Source organism: Periplaneta americana, chromosome 5 (assembly GCF_040183065.1).
Source record: "Periplaneta americana isolate PAMFEO1 chromosome 5, P.americana_PAMFEO1_priV1, whole genome shotgun sequence".
In the NCBI taxonomy this organism is placed as follows: Eukaryota; Metazoa; Arthropoda; class Insecta; order Blattodea; family Blattidae; genus Periplaneta; species Periplaneta americana.
In genome coordinates this window covers 91590141-91612835 of record NC_091121.1, presented here as the reverse complement: position 1 = coordinate 91612835, position 22695 = coordinate 91590141, and the positions used below count along the sequence as shown (strand labels likewise).

General features: G+C 35.1%; 1 protein-coding gene across 1 annotated transcript in view; it reads left to right on the top strand.

Annotated features, from left to right (window-relative positions):
- The window catches only part of LOC138700427 (relaxin receptor 1-like), a 217732-nt gene that overhangs the window by 34661 nt on the left and 160376 nt on the right, over positions 1-22695 (top strand). Inside the window, exon 2 of the mRNA XM_069827044.1 lies at positions 2253-2336. The gene's annotated coding sequence lies outside the window, so the exon portion shown is untranslated. The remainder of the gene's footprint in view (positions 1-2252; positions 2337-22695) is intronic.

Genomic DNA, 22695 nt, shown 5'->3' with positions numbered 1-22695 from the left:
GCTTAAGGGTATGCGCTACTGAGTTTTAAACTTCCACAATTTTTATCTTCAAATTTTAATCACCAATTTCTTTCATTAAATTAGATTATGTTGAAACTTTCAGTCTTTTTGGTTTGTAAATTTGGCCCATAAAAATCAAATAGGAAAATGGATATCTTACCAATAAATAAGAGTGCACGTGAATGAATAAAGATTAGGCCTATATATAGTTTAATGGCTTAACATATAGCTGTAGAATTTAAGTGTGTGATCCCAAAAGTCGCTCAGTCCATTTGGCCATTTTTAAGATTTATTGCATAATATATATGATCATCTTTGAGATCTCTATCATTATATTTTAAGCATGGTTTCTTCCAAAACAACGCCAATCCTTGTTTAAAAGTTTGTGTTATTGTGCATGTCATTTGAAAACTCGCTCAGTCCGTAGACCTGTGGATAAAAAACTAGCCCATTCGTTAAAAAATATAGACTGAACGCGTTTTGGGATAACACTTTTCAATCGGTATGGCATAGTTGCGCCCCTCGGTCAATTGGGAGGCCTAGGCATGGCATAGTTGCGCCCCGAAGAAATCAGGTAGCAGAATGGACATGGCATAGTTGCGCCCTGGTGGCCATAGTACACAAAATAAATAAATTGCTTAAAGATATTAAAATGGTAGCTCCATTGAAATCAAGTAGGCCTAGCATATGATCAATTTTGATATTTAAAATAACACTTTTTTATCGATCACACACAATAAATGAACTGCATTTTTTGTTTGTACACCGATATCTTAACCCTACGGTACAAGGTTTCGAAAATTGAAACTTAGAACCATTGTGAATTGTTAACTCTTTACCCTTTTCACTAAACTTAACATTCATTTTAAATTAACCTTACTATACGCCACAGACATGAAAATCACTAATAAAATGTCACGATTGCTAAGGCCCCATATTCCAATGGCTCACTCATTTGAATATGTCAGTTAATAAAGTACTGCCAACTTCATGGTGTTCATTTTTGCGGTAGGCTATCGATAATCGCTGCATAAACAGTAGGAAAACAGTTAATAAAGTATTGCCAACTTCATGGTGTTTATTTTAACGGTATCGATAATGAATATTAAATCGAATAAGAAATCAATAAGGTTGCTTGATTACGAGGCTCGAGTTTCCTTAGTGTATTTTTCTCTACCTATTTCATCGGGGCGCAACTATGCCCACAAAACAGGGACACTTTTTATCTGCGGCATCTTACTTGACCGTGGGGCGCAACTATGCCCTGCCCTTTTCAATTGTGTACTTGTTTTTTGTTTCATTTCTGATTTACAATTACAAAATTACTGAATTTTTTAAAATTTATTTTCTTAAAGTCATAAGAGTACATATCGTATTTTTAAGTGACATAAAAATAATATAAGCCAACATTTCCATAGGATACTGTGTTTAAGATGTGTGTTAAAAATATCATTCCATTATCTTACTTAGGTTTTTTTGTGGAATTCGATTTCCTAGATTGAAAAATGTGAAGAAATTCATATTCGCCAATTTTTTGCTAGTCTTTTGTTTCTGTCTCCAGTCTCTTGTTCCTGTTACCAGATTTTTATTTCTATCGCCAGTCTTTTGTTTCTGTTTCCAGTATTTTGTCTATATCGCCAGTAGTTTGCTTCTGTCACCAGTTTTGCCCATCTATAGCTTCTTTGTTTCTGTACCAAGATTTGTCTTTCTAGATCTAGTTTCTGATTTACTCTAGCAGGTTTATTATTACTAAAGGCCTACTTGGTTTTTATTTCTGTAGATAGTTTTCTGTTACTAGTGATAGCTAGTCATTTTTTGTTTCTGTAGCTAGTTCTATTTTGTTTAAGTGGTTAGTTATTTTTTGTTTCTGTAGCTAGTTATTTTTTCTTTCTGTAGCTAGTTCTATTTTGTTTCTGTTGCTAGTTCTATTTTGTTTCTGTTGTTAGTTATTTTTATTTCTGTAGCTAGTTCTATTTTGTTCCTGTAGCTAGCTATTTTTTGTTTCTGTCGCTAGTTCTTTTAGTTTTTGTAAATAGTAGACAGTTTAGTGTTTCTGTTGATAATTATTTTGTCTCTGGGCATTCGTTTTTTTGCCCATTAATTCGTTTATTTTGATTGTTTCCTTTTTTTCACTGGTGATGTTTTAAGTTTGTTTTTCATCATTTCGTTTTTTCCTTCTTTTTTCAAGTCTTTCGAAACCATAATTAAATTGTTATCTCTATCCATATAATTATTATGTCTTTCTTTTTCAGCTGACAAACTGGGCTCGCAGTTCTGGGATCATTTGTATCGAAAAAATCCTTCGGCTGAACTGGATGAGGAAGACTTGGTGTGTGGTAAGTAAACATATTAATTAAACTATTCAAAATAATAAATTCCTTGCTAGACTTGACTCTACACTAGAAACCAACTATTCAAGACAGAATTTCGGACATATGAACAGGATGGCGATTATTGCAAAATGCGACATTCTGAAAGCGCGTACGCAATATTAGATTTTGTCTATACGTCAGAAGTTTGTTTCATTTAAAGAAATACTCCACAGAACTTCCTGTAATTCCATGCATTATAGGCCTACCTTCTTTACTGTATTCATGACATTTATTTTATATTTTTGTTAACGTTTCCAAATAGCGTTCAATTGAGAGATATTGAGGTTTCCATGGAACACTAGACTTTATTCAGTATTCTGTTTTGGTACGAGATTCGTACTCAATTAAATACTTATTCATGTTGGAGAAAATAATGAAAAAAATAATGGCTCCGAAAGCTCTCCGGATTTATTACACTACATTATGACAAATTCACTAAAAATGTGAGAACTAGAATGAACTTTGATTGTCTTCTAGGCGATCAAGGTAATGAGCTCTTTTTCGCATGTGATGTGTAAAAATGAACGCTATATTGATCAAGTGGTTGAAAAGTGAAGCAAATCACATGCTTTTTGTCAGTGGTATGGTATGAACAAAGAAATACGCTATCTATAACTGATATTTTGTTTAACAAATTTTACTGACTTTAAAAAAAAAATAGACATTTTATACCACCATTCTTCCTTTGACTGTAACATCAATGCTTCAAGGGAAATATTTTCCCTTTGCAATCACACTTTTCAAATGGAAATAGCTTCCTGATTCTAGTGATAATTCAGTTGAGAGTGAAATAAAAGTATCTACAGTGAGACGATATCTCTCTCTTAAGGGAAGAATTTCATAAAAACAGGCTGAACTCAAAGATCGGATACGTGATTTGTATTTGTACAGTTGTAAAAAAAGAAAAAGTGGCCGCTCTCTAAAAACTAAGTTCACTTCGGGTATCTTCGCTACAATTCGGAGACAGGCGATGTTACATGTTGTTGAACCACGTGGCCCGAAATCTAGAGTATGTAAATTAAGTGTTCTGTTGCAGCGTTTCGGGATGGTATTGATGAGGTCGTGTGCTCAAACACAACCTAGTGCTTTTTATCTTTTTTTGTTTTTAAGAGAGAGAGGAAATATAATTACTCCTGTATCTTTTATGACTCTTTTAGTAATTATCATCAGTTTCATGAATGAATTATGCCATAACTGTATAATGATTTATTATGGCATTATGGATGCAAATGGAAAAAAAGAAAGATTTTATTCTCAACAAAAATATCTTTCGTGGGATAAACAAAACAAACTTAATGGTGTCTGTCTTAGAAAATTGAAACAATTAAAAGTAAAAAAAAAAAGACTGAAAACAGAACAAAAAGCCACGATTCAATATTTAGTCCACCTTCCTCTCATTTCGATCACATCTTGCAGTCGAGTGAGCATTGAATCGACTAGCCTTTCCAAATAGCGACTGTTCTCAGCCACGGTATCCCAGGCATCCTTGACGAGCTTTCACAAATCATCAGGACGTCTTGGAGGGATATTCGGCCAATTTTTTCCCATATGTTTCTATACTTGTGCTCCCGTAGCTCAGTCAGAAGAACGTCGGAATTTAGATGTTAACGTCTCAGGTCCAAATTCTCGTCACTCCTTTTCATTTTATTGTGTTACAGGATAGTATAATGTAATAATTAGGCTTCGTATTCCATCTACCTATAAGCGGGAATGAAGTTGCCTGATTCAAAGTATATGTGACGTCACAGCGCAGATACAGGTACGTTCGTATACAAAATAGTTACGCATCCTCTGCCCCCTTCCTCTAGAAAGTGAAAATCGGGACGCAGCCATAGTGAGTAATCTTATCGATCACAGCCCTTAACTAGTCGTATTAAGGCTATTTAAATAACTACACCTTTGTGGCTGATTGAAGGTTCATTGCAGAGCGTATAATATTGCGCGGCATAGTTGAGGATATTTGAACTAATATTTTTACTGTCAATATAGACAACATTACATATAAATTGAGTCAAATAAACGTAAAAATGACAAAAATGAAACAGTGCACTGAAAGACACTGAAATACCGAAAGGCACAGAAAGTGTGTTGAACGTAATAAAAAAAGAACCAGTACCATAAAAATCTAAAAATTATGAAGATATTAACTCGACGTTTAGCATGGATTTGTGTAGCTTACCATGATGTTGAATGCCAACATCCCAATTAATAAATTAAATAATCTCATTTTAGGGGATTGCTAGAAAAGTACATAGAAAATTAGTGGGTTTTCAGTGATGAGTGACATGCAATATCCTAATGAAACACGAACAAATCACACAATAGGAATATCTTCAATACATCATGTACCAATAAAGTCATGTGCTATTGAAAGAATTTCTTGTAATATAAAATCATTTCAAGTGACATCCGCATATGTTCAAGTTCCGTAACTTACGAATGCACGTTTTAGGCCTATTCAATGCAAAGATCACGACGAAAATGAACATTACGGCTCAACCATGTGTTTACTAGTCTAGCATCAGAATGTCGGTAGTTGACTGTACTCCACAAACACGCAGCGACGATGTGTTTGTTTATATCCTTATTCGTTGCATCATGTGTTCGGCGTACTATATACACAATGTGTCTTTAACTTCTTGTCAAAAACATCTTTTCTTGTATTTTAATATGAAATATGATCTGCCCACTGATTAATTTTGAAGTGGCGCGGTATTTTCACCGTGCAAAGGTAGCATGTCTTTAGGTATCTGGATTACGAAGCCTAGTAATAATATAAGAAGAAAAACTAATACTAGTATTATGCATCTCTATTGTTCCAAGCCTAACATTAAATTTATATTATTTAATCGCTATAAAACGATAACAGAACATAAATTATAAAATCATTGATATCGAAATGAACTTAAAACAATTTATCTGTTGTAATATTAATGAATTTTTCAGCCTCCGATTTATATTTAACGTTCGTTTTCTCCTCTGTCAGTCGTCACATGACTATTTCAAACACAGAACAACGTCTAAATGTATCAATTACAGTCATTACATACAGCATATGAGCAACACACAGAAGCGCTGCCCTGTTCGACTCAGAATCAGTTTTGAACTTCAATAAACCAATTAACGAAAATCACATAGTGCCAGTGAAGCGTGAACAATATTAACATGTAAGTTGCGGTGGCTAGGGCGAACGAGCCAATATTGGTCCACAAATGCCGGCCTTGATTATCGGCTTCTGACCGCATAGGAGGTTTGAGCAACCGCTAGCTATTTGGAAACATAACTATTATGACTTCCATTCATAATTAACAGTTACGAGAAATATATTTATTATGCAGGGTGAAAAGCATTCGATGACATCTTTTAAGGAACGAAACCTTTGCATAGTATGAATGGAAAAAGTCCTCTACCATTCATTTGCTTTGCGTTTAGATTCCTAGAAATAACTTTTACCTACTAATATTTGATCCCGTTATCTTTTGAACAAATTTACAAATACAAATTTTATAAACGTCTTTGCATATTCTTAGTTCCAACAAATATTTTCCATAATGTTTCTGTCACATGTACGATTTAATAATGTTTTAATATTTTAATTAGCAATAAATCACTTTAAGTAATATATGTTTGGCAACACTGTTAACCGAAATATAGACTCGTTCTTTATCCTAAGGCTTGAGTGTCGCTGGGCGTATAACCTTTTGCAGAGAGAAGCTTGAAGCAGTAGTGTTTGTTTACATTTTCTACCTCACTGCTGCGAAGAAGGGGTGTTTCTATGCGTTGGCTGTAGACGTTTCTAAACTCTAAGATATGTGGAGAATTTTGCAACTACTACCGAAAACAGACATGCCTCTAGCATCATTGGCGGAACAGGAAGGCTATATCACTAGTCTTCGACAAGACGATTGAGCGTCTGGCCAATGAGAAGAGGAATGACAGAAGAGGGTAGAACTATGGTAATGTACAGTTACGGAAGAAAAAACTGGCCGATGAACAGCAAAACTCGTAATGTTACTTATGCCGGTTTTGTTGTGATTATCACAGTACAGAGTACTGTTTACTCGAAGTTGCTGGACTAGGAGAGAAAGGCTTTCGTATTGTTTCTGTTCACATTCTATAAGGTTGAAACTCTCGTGCTTTTGTCAATGTACAGAAATTTGTTATTTAATTGTTTTACCATTACGAGGAATGTTATTGATTTCATTATCAATTCCTCTGTTCGTCTCCCTTTACTTTATGGACATACGGTACTTCGTTTATTTATGGTTTATTTTTACTTTAATATCTTCCTGGCAAAACATACGAAGAAGAGTAAAAAAATTGAGATAGATGCAATACATACGAACTTAATGGTAAGATGATATAGACGTGAACAGTTAGTTAAAGTAGAATAAATATAAATTGATTAAGGTAATCCAATACAAATTATATAAGTGAACATTCAGTTAAATTGAAATAAATAAATACCTATAAATTACTTTCGGTAAACAATTAGTAATGAGGGAAGAGAAACACAAATAGATTTGTTAGTTAGAAATAATTTTTGTGCAATTTAGGAAAACGTTTGATTGTATAAGTGATTCTAGTGTTTACTAGAACCTATTTATTTATTCTATTATTAAAGCTACAGGGTACTATTCATAGACATTTCGCTAGCCCGGGCTACGAGCGTGCTAAACAGGATTCATATCATATATCATATCATATATCATATCATATCATATCATATCATATCATATCATATCATATCATATCATATCATATCATATCATATCATATCATATCATATCATATCATATCATATCATATCAATCATATCATATCATATCGCTGACACTGGTTTATGAATACGAAAAACGTTAGTTCGCTGATCATCCACCGGAAACCCGCGCTAAGAATGTCTATGAATACGGCCCACAGTGTTTATTTTTGTTCTAAAAAAAGAAAAGAAAAAAACATTCCTGAAATAAAATAATTAATACTGAATGTTCTTTATATCACAAATTAAAATGTTCTTCTACCTATGTAGTTCTAGTTATATACAACAGTTTTCTTCTGGACTTAATAGCCTGTCCATAAACCTTGACATTGATCACTGCATCCATTATTCTACTTACAGAATTAACAAGGCTTTGGATATAGACCTACTGTATCTATCTGACAATGCAACATCATCCCAAACATCTGCAATGAGATTCCACAATTCATCTGCAATCCTAGGACACCGACTCTGTAGTTACACATTAACATTGCGTTGCACTTCCGTACACACATTTTCTATGGAATTTAAGTCAGGACTTCTTGGCACCCATGGAACCTCTCGACATCGTCCCTGTGAATGTTGAACCACCGCTGCACGGCGATGCGTGTGTGTACCGAAGACAAGTCATGTTGGAATTTTATTTTGTTTTCGGGATTAAACACACGAACACTAGGTAGCATCACATTTTCCAGTTTATTGGTGTACTGATGCTCATTCATATGCCCATGAATCCTCCATAGTGCACCGCCACCATAACCAGAAATTCGTACCACACCGACACGGACAAACGACCACTGCGTTGTCTCTGGACCACATATTCAGGGTCAAATCCTTGGATTGTTTCAGTCGTTATACGTGCACTGGCCTGCTATAGTTCATAAACATATCGTCCAAAAAGATGGCCTCTTTCCATGGATAGCTGTATGAATTCGACAAACTGTGACATGATCAATTCGATGGTCTTCAGTCAGAACTTCCTTCACCGCTGTTCTTCTCAGCACAACGTTGGCACTATTGAGCCTTTTACTAGCGTTCTGTTGGAAGCAGGAAATTCCCTGCCGGGCACAAATATTTTAGAAGTATAAACTGAAAGCGCCTCGAACGTTCTATTAACATAAGATCTTGTTGTGGTGTTGATGCCTTGGGTCTTCAACTACCAGGTTTACGAGTCATGTATCCTAGCTCTTGATACTGCGCCCACCACCTGGACGCTGCTCTAGTCGCAAATCCATAGCGTTCTCCAGCTCGAGCCGTGCTAAATCGGCCTTCCTCGATCAGTGCAATTACTTTGGCTTTGACGTCCATATCTATGGAACTGAAATACTAATGATGATTTTCGTAGTGGTTGTGGCTATTTATAGACAAATTCTGTTAATAGGGCTGGAAAGGTCACGTGCCTAGGACTCTAGAAAGCACACGAAATATACAGTAGTCATAAACCATAAACATAATATGTCTGTAGAGTGAAGAGAGACGAACAGAGGGGATGAAAATAACATTAACAACATTCCTCATACCCGCAATGGCAAAACCAATGGCAAAACAACTTTCTGTATGTTGACTAAAACATAACAAACGTTGCAAATATTCACATAGGCTCAGTGCCGGATTCAGGCCTAGGTAACTTAGACAGTTGCCTAGCGCGGTAATTTCCAGGGGGCGGCATTTTCTCTCTCTCTTTCTCTCCTTTTTCATTTTTATTTTACAATGAAATTTATTTTTAAAACACATGTTGGTAAATCTTTTCTGAAGTTTCTTCTTGAACACCTTGTGGAAGTCAGATATTGTTTTGTTATCACATTGTCGCGGTCGTGGCAAGAGTGAAAGGAAAGTGTGGAGCTGCATAGTTATATTGTAATGCCGGTATCACATTATTATACTATGAAACTGCTTAAATTTAACTGCTTGTATGAACAAGAATGCAGTGTTGAAAATCAAATTGCATATTGTTGTTTATTAGCTATTTATCGCTATGAATAGTAACCACAACTCTCAGTTACATTCACAATATAATAACCTATATCAGCGTTTCTCAAACTATGGTCCTTGGACCACCTGTGTCCCCGAGGTCTGCCCTTGTGGTTCTTCAAAAAGGACAGAAGAAAAATCAAATTCAAACGAATTGCGTATCACACTATCTGAAAATCTCAGAGTTTGGAAATGACACATGACAGTCACCTTTCACTTTTACTCCCAGTACTGACATTTTATGAAATTTATTACCCTACCTGTCTACCGAATTCCCACTCTACTATCAGCAAAAAAATAGAGGGATTTAAAGCACTATGAACATGGTGTTTCTCGCCATCTTTTCCCTGCACATCAGCTGACGACATGTGGCTAAGTATATTGCAATATCTTCCAGATATACAGTATTCTCAAAACTAAACGAACTAAATCTCTCTCTACAAGGTAATTCTTTAACTGTATGAGAAAAAAGTGTTCGGGAGGAAACTTGGTTTGTGGGTCAGATACGTAAAACAGAGGTTTTTCACTATTTCCAACCCTAGAGTCTTCTTTGATTGAAAATGATTTCAACAATGAATATGTTTGAGTATTATGTTTTTTTGCTTCGAGTCTGATATGCTTCGTCAGATCGACTTTGATAATACAATCATTGCTTTCTCTGTGAAGAAAGTCCGAAGAAAGTCTTTATAATTCACGAGTAAAATGCATGTATTTTGATTTCAGTAATTTACTGTTTTCTGAAGTCGACCTGGTTGGCGAGTTGGTATAGCGCTGGCCTTCTATGCCCAAGGTTGCGGGTTCGATCCCGGGCCAGTGTGCTTAAATGCGACAGGCTCATGTCAGTAGATTTACTGGCATGTAAAAGAACCCCTGCAGGACAAAATTCCGGCACATCCGGACGCTCGCAACTGCAGAGGTTATATCAGCGTCGCCGGATGTGCCGGAATTTTGTCCCGCAGGAGTTCTTTTACATGCCAGTAAATCTACTGACATGAGCCTGTCGCATTTAAGCACACTTAAATGCCACCGACCTGGCCCGGGATCGAACCCGCAACCTTGGACATAAAAGGCCAGCGCTATACCAACTCGCCAACCAGATCGACTATAGAAGTAGTCCAGTTGGAAAAACCACCAACACAATTATATCGAAAAGTCTCGCTCATTGTCAATTTAAGTCTTTCTTGATGAATGCAATAGCGAGTAAGGCGATCTGTCATATTATAGTAGAGTACGGTGACTTAGTCGTGGCAAATTATTGAATAGGTTCTTTGAACTGAGGCAGGAAACATCATCGTTCACGGAGGAAGAAGAAACGTCTCTATCATAAGTGAAGAATGAAAAAATGGATTTGTGAACTTGCCTTCTTAATGGAATTATCTGAATGCTTTAAATTGTTTTCTACATGGTAACAACAAGATTATTACACAGTTATATGACAGAGTGAAGGCGTTTAATTAAACCACCTTTAATTATGGAACGTTAGCTTAACTAAAAGGATAAGTTACATCACATTTTTCAATATTAACAACGATATAGGCATACTAGTTTCTTAAGACTTTGGATTTCGACGAATATATTCACACATCATGACGATCTGCACCAGAAATTTGATTCGAGATTTAAAGACTAGGAAAATTTTCAATTTGATTTTTAATTAGTATTTCTTATTAGAACTTATTGATTTACTTTAGGATAGTGAAATGAAGGATACAAATCAAAACATAAGAAGTATCTGACTTTTATATGAACTTTCCATGTCTTAGATTTCCCCGATTGTACAGACATCCTTTTTCGGATTCACGTAGGCCATCTGTGCGAACAGTAATTTTTTTCCTATGATGAAGATAAACAAGCCATGTCATGGAAGCCAATTATCGGATCACAACTTAAAATGTGCTGTCACATTCTGCACTATACAAACGATAGTTCCAATCGTTGAGAAATTGCTGAGGAAAAAGAGAATTAAACAAATCCCGAAAAATCAGTGCTAATGCCAGTGTTGAGTGAACTGAATGGAGTTAATTTCTGCATTATTATTCCTAGGATTTTTATGTGTTTTATTCAACATTTTCCTTAACAGAAGCAGTTTACACATTTACAGTAATTGTCATGCATTATCCGAATAATTAACATGAAATGTGTATTATATTTCTAAAAGTAATTATAAATTTATTAACTTCTAACTTTGTTGAAAATAGGCTACAATGTTTTTTTTTTTTTTCAAATTGCTTAAGATAGTTCATTTAGTTATTTCTATTCAGCCCGTATCTTTTTTCATCAGAAAACAATCATAAACCTATGCAGTAAATTCATATTTTGGTCCCGCCGCTGAACGTCTTACCTGCCCTGCTACGACTTTCCGCGGGCGAGCGGGCAAGGCTTGATGACGACACAGTGCTCTGAGTTGGGGACCAATGCTCTATACTGTGATAATCACAACAAAACCGGCATAAGTAACATTACGAGTTTTGCTGCACATCGGCCAGTTTTTTCTTCCGTGACTGTACGTCCCAGGAAGCTGTAGAGTGACTTGGCATATATGGGGGCGGAGTCTATCTGTGCAGGAATATATTGCGGGCAGCATCAGCTCGAAGCCGCTCTGGGGTAAGATGCTCGTGGTAGTGTGTTCAGATACAAATGATCCCCATCCTACAAGCGATTAGTAGCTTCGTTCAACAAATGCCTCCCCAAAGAGGTCGTTGGCCCTAGCCTTCCCACATACCACTTTCGCAGAGTCTTATTTCGTATTTCTATTCTATAGATTCCTGGGACGGACCATAGTGTCCTTAGGGCCACACCCACAGTATTGCCGGTGTTTCTGATTGGAATGTCCCCGGGCACAACTCCTTCCTTTTGTTTCTGTTACCAGTGCTCATAACTAGGGAGCGCATTTTCGTTCCCAAACAAGTTAGGAAAGCTATCGGTTAGTATATCCTGGAGTTTGAGTTCAAACTCTAACCTTAAATGCTTATGTTAGGACGCTACGAAAGGTAAAACCTAGTTCGGTATAAATAATAATAATAATAATAATAATAATAATAATAATAATAATAATAATAATAATGGAATATGACAAGTGTAAGTGGGATTGCTACTAAATTGAAATGGTCTGTCCAGCTACTTTTTAACTACATAGACGCACTAACACTGCGAAACTAGCGTTCTACAAAATGTTAGTGCTACATATGACATGAAATATAATTAGATCGATGATAATACTGAAGTAGTATACATACAGTATATATTATAGAACGTAATAATAAATATTATATACATTAACTGTATATATTCGATAAATACAATATATACAATTAATTCATTTAGCAAAATTAGCTCCGTTACGGTAAACAGAAAAAAAAATATATTGAATCAATCACAATGTAGTCGTAACTTGGTGTTTTACATATACAATATTGACGATGGAGCGCCTGTATTGTACCACGATTCATAGTCTATACATACCTGCTTACAATACTACCCAGCTTATGCATCCATGGCTAACGAGCCACGTTATGCATTGACGTGACGTAATAGACGTACCAGAAGAAACTACTCGATCCGCTGTACTTTTGGAAACAAAAATGCGCTGCCTGCTCATAACATACACAAATGTCTTCGAGTTAGAATCTATCAATAGTAGGCCTACTCCTGAATTGCAGTGTTGCAATTATTTGTAGAACCGAAGTCGATTTTCTGTTAAATGAAATGAAATAACGCAAAATGGTAAAGGAAAGTTCTATTTGTATTTTTTTAAGGATTTACCCAGTGATTTTACCTTCCATTGAGCACCTTCCAGCCTGTATACCAACACTGCATCAATCACTAGGTTATTTAGCATCGATAGATTTGTTGATAGCGAGATGGTATTTGGTGTGATGAGGCCGAAGATTAGCCATGGGATTATCCGACATTCGCCTTATAATTGGGGGGAAAACTTTGGAGAAACCCAACCATGTAATCATCCCCTGCGGGAATAGAAACTACAACTGAGCGTAACTCCGGATCAACAGGCAAACGCGTTACAGCCTGAGCTACACCGGTGACCTAACTGTAAGAAAACAGATATTATCATCAGCTTTATGTTATGGATGGTTTTGCAATTAGGCCTACATGTAAGATTTGTTTTCTACGTGATACGTAGGCCTGTGAAAAGTGTAAAATAAGTAGAACACGTAAATTAATTCAACAACTAAAAAAAAAAAAAAGCATGGATTTTCTGATCATTTTAATAAACGAGAAAAAGCGAAGAGGTGTAGACGGGACTCTTTCCATTACTGGTGATTAAAAAAAATAAATCACATAATTTCCTAGATTGGTGCTTATCTTTCTATTCAGGTGATTAAAAATGGGTTGAGAAAAAGTTTCTACTCGTTGGGGCCGTTAAAAACAGGCAATCTGCTTGGGATCTGCTTGGGTCAGTCGAGAAATTATTTGTTTGTAAGGGCCTTAACGAATGGAAAATACCTTCTTACTCTATTTTTATTAGGTAAAGACGTAGATAGAACCAAACTTCGAAACTTCTTGACTTTATATATTTTATCACCGACAATAAAAAAGTCAATTCTATATATAGCCTATGTTTTTGTAGACAGTTGACCATTGCTTTCTTCCTCATTTAGAACAATACAAGCCGAAGAGACTTTTGAAATCATCTTCTTTTGTTTCAATAATGGAATATCGGAAATTATTACGTTAAAGCCACGCACCAGTATCACGTCATACTGTTTATTTACTAATCTTATCATTCGCACTGGAGAAGACCTTTATGAGAATGTGTGCAGCATACGTAAAATATTATTTCTTGCAAAGAAAGACAGACGCCGCCGTATAATTTTAAGTTTAGTGAGACAATGGGATAAACAAAATTAAACGTCGCCTCGCCTTTGATATAAGAGTACATGTGCTGAATTTTCAGCCTCTTGTGGACAGCAAAAAACAAATATGCGACTTGCACATGTTCTCTGCTATTTAAATTCCGGAGATTTTATTCTGTTCTGAATTCCAGATGAGAATAATACTTTAGTAAACAAAAGGGTGGAGTTTTACCATCTCCAATACCATAGTACCAAATCATGCGTGTTGTGCTATTGGCTACTGTTGTCGTCACGGAAGAAATTATAGCTTGACCAACTACAAAAAGACCTTCGACTTTTCCAATATTCACGTGGCCATGGAGGGGGAGACGTCATCACTATACAAGCAGCTCGCTGGGCCGGGTTACACTAGTCGGACTCCAACTGTGAATCCGATTCAGAAGCTGTGTCTAGCGGGGCTTTCTGAGCCATCTCCTGGACTTATAATGAAAACTTTGTTGCTCCCACTTCATTGTCAGATTGCCAACAAGAATTGATGTGTGAAGCATTTATATATGTTTCATCCAAATACACAATAAGTTACTGTATTTCTTTCCTGTTCACGATATCTGCGAATTGAGTTTAGGTGTTTAGCACGCCAGGACGCGATTTCGGGCTTTTAAATTAGACATTTTCTTCTAGACACACATTTCTTCCACCTGAACCCTAGTCGTTATGAGTGTCCTCAGATATTCCCTGCCGCACTTTAAAGACCCGGCACTGTTCAATTCAGCATTCAGTTTCTTTATTGTTGGAACAAGCAGGGTACGAATTAACGGGAGGGATTTCCCCCTGTTGGAAAGTTATCCCCCCTCATAAATTCATATTAACACCCCTGCCAGGAATAACTTCTATCCACCCTCACAAAATATAATTGTTTTAATATAAGTATAATTCATAAAGTACAGTATAAAGTAAGCAAAGAAAATAATAAATCGCTAAGTATACACATTCTGTCAGCCAATGTTCTCCATTCTGTCAGCCAATGTTCTCCATTCTGCGTATCAGGGGAACAAACTGTGTCAAAAACATCGTGAGTTCGTTTAATAGAACTTCGGGCTATCGTTGATAATCTGTCAATAGTATCGAGACAAGTCTGGAAAGTTTGGAGAGCTTATGAAGAACGATGTTAAATCACTACGAAAATTACGTGGGTCGCTAGTTTGCAACATGAGTTGCGAGAAGTTGCTTTGAAGTTACTCACAATCTCAGTATCTGCAACTCAACTTAACTTTTCTCTACGTTGTTTTGAGTTTTGATCAGTTTTGAGCGTTTCAACAAATGGTTATAATCAGTGAGGGAAGTGAGACGTATTCGCCGGTATGGAATACAGCCACTGGTCTCTATGGCCAGAAAACACACTGTTAGTGAAAAATGACATACCGTCACTGAAAAAATTTGATCCGTAAAAATTTCTTCATACGTTTCTTCGCAGCAAAGAGTACTACCTGTTTGCTTCGCAAATCTAAACCACAGCCTTCTGGAACTGTATTCAACTTGTATCTAAACACATTTATTTGATAAGTCAACCCCTGGAATGCTGAAAACGGTAGTATTTCAAGTATATAAGGCTGTGGTCTGTAGCTTGTGGTGGCCATTGTTGCCAATTTAGTGACTGTGTCACTTTTGTTGCTGTTACACTTAAGCAAGGCACTTTGAAGCTTTAACATTATTTTAAATGATAAATCTCAATGGACATTGCAAAATAATCTAGTAAATAACTGAAGGAACTTGAAATTAGACTGCACGAAACAATTTATTGTATACATTACGTATGTATATGTTGTTAGGGAGGGGGTGTGCCTTTTATTAAATCGAGGTATGCCAGGGGAAATCTTGGGGTAGCATACCGCCTCTGATTTTTTCCCCACTTCCCTTAGTGGTTATAATGTATCATAGTTTAAAGTTAGAAGGTCAAAACAATTAATTATGATTATTAATGTGGTCATGGTTGTAGTTGCATGAGACTGAATTTTAAGGGGGGTGACGGATGAAATTTTGGTTATTTTCAGTCAAAAATCACATTTTCGTTTTCTTGTAAAAATGAATCGACAATCTCTTACTTATATGTTGAGCAAGTTTCAATGCTCTGCGGCGCTCGAAGCAAAAAATTACGTAATATATAAATGGCTACACTCTTGAACTTCAATTCCATGTAAATTTTACAAGCTGTTTTATCACACTTGTCTTTTCAATACAATTTCGTCAGGGTCGAAGTGTAAAGGTTCTTACAATTTAATGATAGGAACATGACATTTTTACTGCATGTTGTATATACTGTGGTTAACAAAATAGCGCTTGGGTTTTATGATTAAATGAATAATTTTTAAAATAAAAAATTAAATATTTATAGTGGCAATGGGAAATTTGTATTTTTAGGTATGCAGAGGTTATAAAATTTTCCTGCCCTTTTGTAGTGAAGATATAGGGAAAGTAATGCTTGATGGTTTTTTTTATAAATATGCCACTGGTCTTGCAAAAAAATTTCAAACATTTTACTGAAAAATTGAGTGACACATTTTATTTTGAAATATGCAGATTTTTAAAACATTTTTGTTAATAACTCTGAGGCTAATTTACTCTCAGAAGTGAAACTTCATTACATAATTGTCTATAACACCGTGATTGTTTGTACAAAAAATGAAGAATGTAGCTTAAAAAGCGTAGAAAATGAAAATTTCACCCATCAATCCTCTTAAGCTGTGGAAGTGTTCTGTGAGAATTAGAATAATGAAAAATCTAAGAAAAAAAAAACAATATTTTCATACATCTGAAGTTTTATTACTGTAATGTGTTGCTAGTCAGTGATGTATACAATGGAGGGGGAAAGGTACTGGCCATTATCTCCTGGCTTAGTGGCCCCATGAATTATGCCTCATTTGTATCACTTATGAGGTTCAAACCTGTCTTCGGGCAGTTGAGTTAACAACAATATTTTCAACTTTTGAAGCAAAATTTATTGACGTTTCAAACAAGCAGTTTAAATTTGAAAACCATGATGAATCCGATAAGCAGTGCAATAATATTCAAAATTCATTGTATAACAACCGTCGAACTTATCAGTAGGCCTATACAAATGTGATTGAACACATAGATGTTATTTTTACACATTAAAAGATAGTGATAAACATTTTCGGTTCGAAGGAATCATCTTCAGATCAATTAATAGTCCCACGGAGTACATTATGTTACGAACAAACAGTGAAGTTTATATGAAGCACTTTAAAATTTTGTTGAATCTGCAATTTTTTCTTCCAAGGACAAACAATTAAATGTTTGAATTTTGAAAATGGGTGAAACTGTGATTTAATAGCTTACAACATCATAAAGTGAGGGGCATAAATATTATTAAGTGAAAAATAATATGTTATAATATGTATGGCTTTAATTGGAGTTAAAACCATTACGTGCAATTCACAAATATTTCCTTGCCTCTGGGAATTTGCATCTGAACCTGGGCATACTAGAAGTTGGCCCGAGCTCATTACACCGGCACTGCAAATGGGACATTTGTCTGTTATGAGTATTCCTGTCTTTCTAAAGCCTTGGTTTTTAACAACCGCGCAATGACACCTGCTTGATTGTGGAGCGGCACGCAGAAGTCAAATCTATGTTTACTTAGGAGGCTGGATTTTAACAATCATGCGCGTGACTGTTGCAAAGCGACTCTGCGCAAGATCCGCTGCGTAGTGCGACAGCGGGATCCAGACTTTGACTTCGACGTGACTCGTATTGTGCACTGTGGTATATTATTAGCGATCGGAATTTAATTTTTATTATCCACTACAAAGTAGTATTGCAACTTCGTGTATATATTTAACCTAGCCCCCATACATATCCGATATGATAAAATGACATCAGCTATAGTATTTGGGTAAGCATGATGCACATTACGGTGGAGAAAGCTTTGTTTACAGCGTTACGAAGTTTAAATATTCCAATAATTTCAAATAATACCTAAAGAAGGCAAGTACTCGCCTATTGAACTACGCGCCTAGCCCTTCACACGTGTAATTTACCCTTGCATCAGTTTTCAAGAGGCGCTGTGTTTAAATTTGTTTTGTCTTTAAAGGTTTTTGTGCTTGGACATATTATGAATTGCTTCCCACACCACAACTAACAGAAAAATCTGATATCAGACACGTATGAGGGCTGGTTAAATATATACGAACTAGCAATACTACTTTATAGTGGATGTACTTCCGACATCAAGTAATGATACAGCCATATCCTTTATAACAAGTTGGCTATTTTCTAAAATATTGTCCTTGTATTGTAGGCCTACAGTATTCGTCTTTGTATCATGATACCAAAGAAGAGTGTGAAGAGAAATTATTAGTAGAATATGTGCGTAGTTTTCCTGTTTTTTTTATGACGTTAGCAAAAGTCGTACAAGGACAGGATTTCCAAAAAAAAAAAAAAAAAAATGGAAATGTAGCCTATCCTTTTATTGAAAATATTTGTGGAACCCTCAGTTGCACAGTAAATCAGTAGGACTAATCTTAAATAATTAACATCATCCTCCTCCTCTTGAAGCAAAAGCCAACAAGGCAAGTAGGTTCATGTATACACGAAACGCGCGAATTTCATGATACTTCTAGCGAGATGCACAGAAGACGGTCTGTTAAAAACCACGACAGTGCGCGCCACACACACGTCAAACTTTTGGTTTCACGTTGTGCCGCATCACGTTCACGCAGGTGTCATTGCGCGGTTGTTAAAAACCAAGGCTTAAGATGTTCATCACAAAAAAATGTGATCAATACTTGACTTGCTGTTTTAAACTCATAGTTTAACATATCGGAGTATTTATACTTATCAATGACACATAATTTTAAGTTATATTTATTTCATTGTTCTTTTTAAAAATTGTAACATTTTAACGTAATACGAATAGTAATAACATTATTAATGGAAGTCGGATATGATGATATGGACTGGATTAATCTTGCTCAGGATAGGCATCGATGGCGAGCTTATGTGAGGGAGGCAATGAACCTCCGGGTTCTCTAAAATCCATTTGTAGATAAGTGATTACACTATTCATTGTATTGATATTGGTGTATACTAAAGTGTTCAAGACGAGTCAATATAATTGAAGGACCTGAAGATGTCTGAACTGATGAATGTACCAGTCCATTTGAATGAAATTAAAACACAATATATATGAGTAATTGAATCAATCTTGTTCCGGTAAGTTAATGAAGGAATAATTATTTAAATCATAATACTAAGATACTTATAGTTTAGTATTATGAAAGAAAAGTTGTAAATATTACCTTTTGTAAGATTCCCAAATTACATAATCTGTATGTTGTGAGTAAATGTATTCAAATTAATAATTATTTAAACTGATTTAAAACTGGCTGACCCGGAATTGATTCCAAAACATACATATTGATTACCATTAGCTGTCACCGTATTTATCTCCTAGCATACGTGTTGATTCCCATCAGCTAACAACAGCGCCATAACATTTCTCTTCCCATTTTCCACATACTTAGGACTGTCTACTTCCAGTAGGTATGGTTAAAAATGTTTGGCTTTTTATTATTCTCATAATGTAGCCTACATGCAAAATTGCAATTGCCAAGCATAAATAATAAAATTATGTAGATGGGTGAAAACTTGTAGCAGATTTTTTGAAGATATTCCTACCGTATAATGGTATAATCAAATAGCTTTTCTATTTTGTTCTTTTATGTAGTTTTGTTTGTTCAACTTTTTTTTGGGAGCAGTTTTCTTCTCGCTTCTCATTTTAACATAAGTTTCAGTTTGAACAGCCTTTAATGTCTCTAATAGGTGGAATATGTGAAGATGGGAAGAGTAAAATTGAATGTTCATTTTAGAGTGGAATGCCTCACAGCAATTAGTAGGCCGTTCACAACTGCTATTAAAGTCGGTCCGAAAGTGAGAGGAAATAACACGGATGTTATTGTTCGGCGAACTTATCGAAAGCGGGAATCAAGTCGTTCGCTGTTCGACCGCAGGGGGACGCAAAACGGCAGCAGCGTTAAACTTGTCTATCCCATTAATTTTATGCGTTAGTTCTTCTTAATACAATATATTGATATAATATTATTTTCTTTTCTAATAAAATTTCGTAATTCCTATTTTCCAAAAAGCACATTCACAAAAAGTTTGTGACTAGCCACTACTGATCTCAAGCGAGTTTTTCCTTATATCAAATGGCATAATAAAATTATATAATTGAATGGAAGAGGCAAAAAAGGAACGACAGTGAAACACAAAGAAACTAATGCCAGGCGAAGCCTAAGGAAGGCAGAAAAATTTTCAGTCGCGAGAACTGAAATTGAGAAAGTTCCAGTAACACATTTTGCATAATCTATTTTGTGGAAAGATATCATGGTTTTTTTAATAGACTGGTGGTTTTATATGAGGAAAAGATTTTCGGCGTGAAGGAAAACCCTTGTATAAGCTAATGTAGTTCATTAAAGTGGATGCACAAACTCATGAAGACAAGACATACATTTTGTCTCAGACACCTGTCAACTCCGTGAAAGAGAATGGATATTAAGAGACTGCAGCGCCAGTAATAGATGTGAAAAAAATGCAATCCATTAATGTCTGCAAACTTTCATTTTTATTTTTCTTTTCCTTTATTCAATGGTTTAGGTTGCTCACCTGTTCCGTTTGCTGGCTAAGCCATCTCTTACATTGCCTTTCAATTTCTCTTTTTCTCTTAGACTGTAATTATTTGGTTGTATTCTATCTCGTTCATAGGTATTATCAACATGCTATTTCCGTTTAATATATCTCTATATTCACCTGTTTTGTCAATAATAGTACAAACAATATTTAATTCAGTTATAATATCTTTTGTTTCTTATATATTCCTTTCAGTGATGCCCATATACATAAAAACATGTCATTTTGGATGACTGATGATTTTTTAAATCCTTTTCTATAAAATAAATATCCAAGTTTCTGAATCAAACAACTCTGGTATGCTCATTGCCTGTTTTATAAAACTTATCTCTTTCAATGTGATCTTTCTAAAAGTGTTTTCATTTTAAATATGCCTTGTTTACGATAAATGCCTTTATCATATTTGTTTTTATTTATGTAAAAGTTATGCAAATAAAACATGATCTCTTAATCTTAATAAAATAAAACAGTTTTGGAAACACTTAAATTTGTGTTAAAAGCTAACTAAAATTCTTTTAATGGTTATACATGTTTCCGGGTCTTCATCCCCATCTTCAGAAGCACATTTCTGTACTTATGAAAACGTAGTTAATTGTAAGATATATTTTGGTTATTATTAATTTATCTTGAATAATCCTAAAATATGCTAAATATGATATAATCGCACCATGCCTTACGGTTTGCATCATATTTAATATATTTTAGGATTATTCAAGACAATATAAATTGTCCAAGTACCGGCATTTAATAATCAAATAGGTTTTTCAATAAACTATGTTTTTATTAGTGTTGTGGGATTTAATCGATTAGATGGATTTAATCGATTAATCTAATCGATTAATCGATCAATTTATGTTGTAAGATTAATCGATCAAAACAACAGGAACAACAGTAGTTCGTAAGACACTGAAGATGACGCAGCACCGGCGTCGAAACGGGCCGTCTGTCGAAGGTACATAACCTTTTTTTTTTTTTTTTTTTTTTTTTTTTAAATTTTAACACTTTTAACGTGTCGTTTAACAATTTTAAGTTTTTTAAACAAAGTGTTAACGCGAACCAGAATCAACAAAAATATTTAATCAAACAATCGAGTCTATTAAAATTAATCGGTTGTAGTTGATATTAATTATAATTTTGTTCATAGAACTCATACTAACAATTTCGACAATATTTCGCTCTCGGAAATTGCTTACTTAAAAGGACAATAGTACTGTTATTTTCTAACTGTAATCTAGGTAGCGTAGAGAAAATCTTTGCACAAACACTTCAGAAAGAGATGGAGATATGAGCGAGGATAGTAACCTAGTCTACCTCTAATGAAAGTTGAAACACAATGCGAAATCCTAATCAAGTTTTATGGTTTTCCAAGAAAATTTCCACCTTGTTGTCATCTCATATTCCTAGCACATGAAATACATACTTTTCTGGGATTCGTCCCCCTCATTCTCTATAAAATAGCCATGTCTACACTGTATGCAAGTGAGAGCGTAACTATCCTTTTCTCTTTCTAAAATCTGGTAATTCGATTACAATAGGGACCAGTCTTCTGTTTCGACCCTGTTATTTTGCAGGAGTTGCAGTTTCTGTACTGAGTTTGTATATGAAGGTTGTGTGTTTAGTTTGATAAAGAAAAAAAAATCAGTTTTCTGTGGTTTGTGAAAAATGTAAACATTGTTATGTCATGTAAGAATTTGAGAGGTAAACTCGGTGAAACGTTTGGATTTAAATTGAACGATCATGGAGAAGTGCTTGACAGAAAAGAAGTTTTTTTTCGTGTTTGGTGATGCAGGAAACAATGTCACTAAACGTAGAGCGGTACTTAATTTGGAGTATGTGAATGCACTCACATGTATAAAATCATGGATGAAGTAGTATTAACTAGGTGAGTCTTCATATATTTTGTTATTTATGTTTGTCTCAAAAATTTCCGGAGAAATTGCCACAATAAATTGTAAGCCTCATAATAAATATGTTAGTAAGCAATTAAAATATTTGTTTAGTAATATAACGATACAATATATACAGATATACAACATTTAATACTTATGCTTATCACCGGACACAAGTTAAA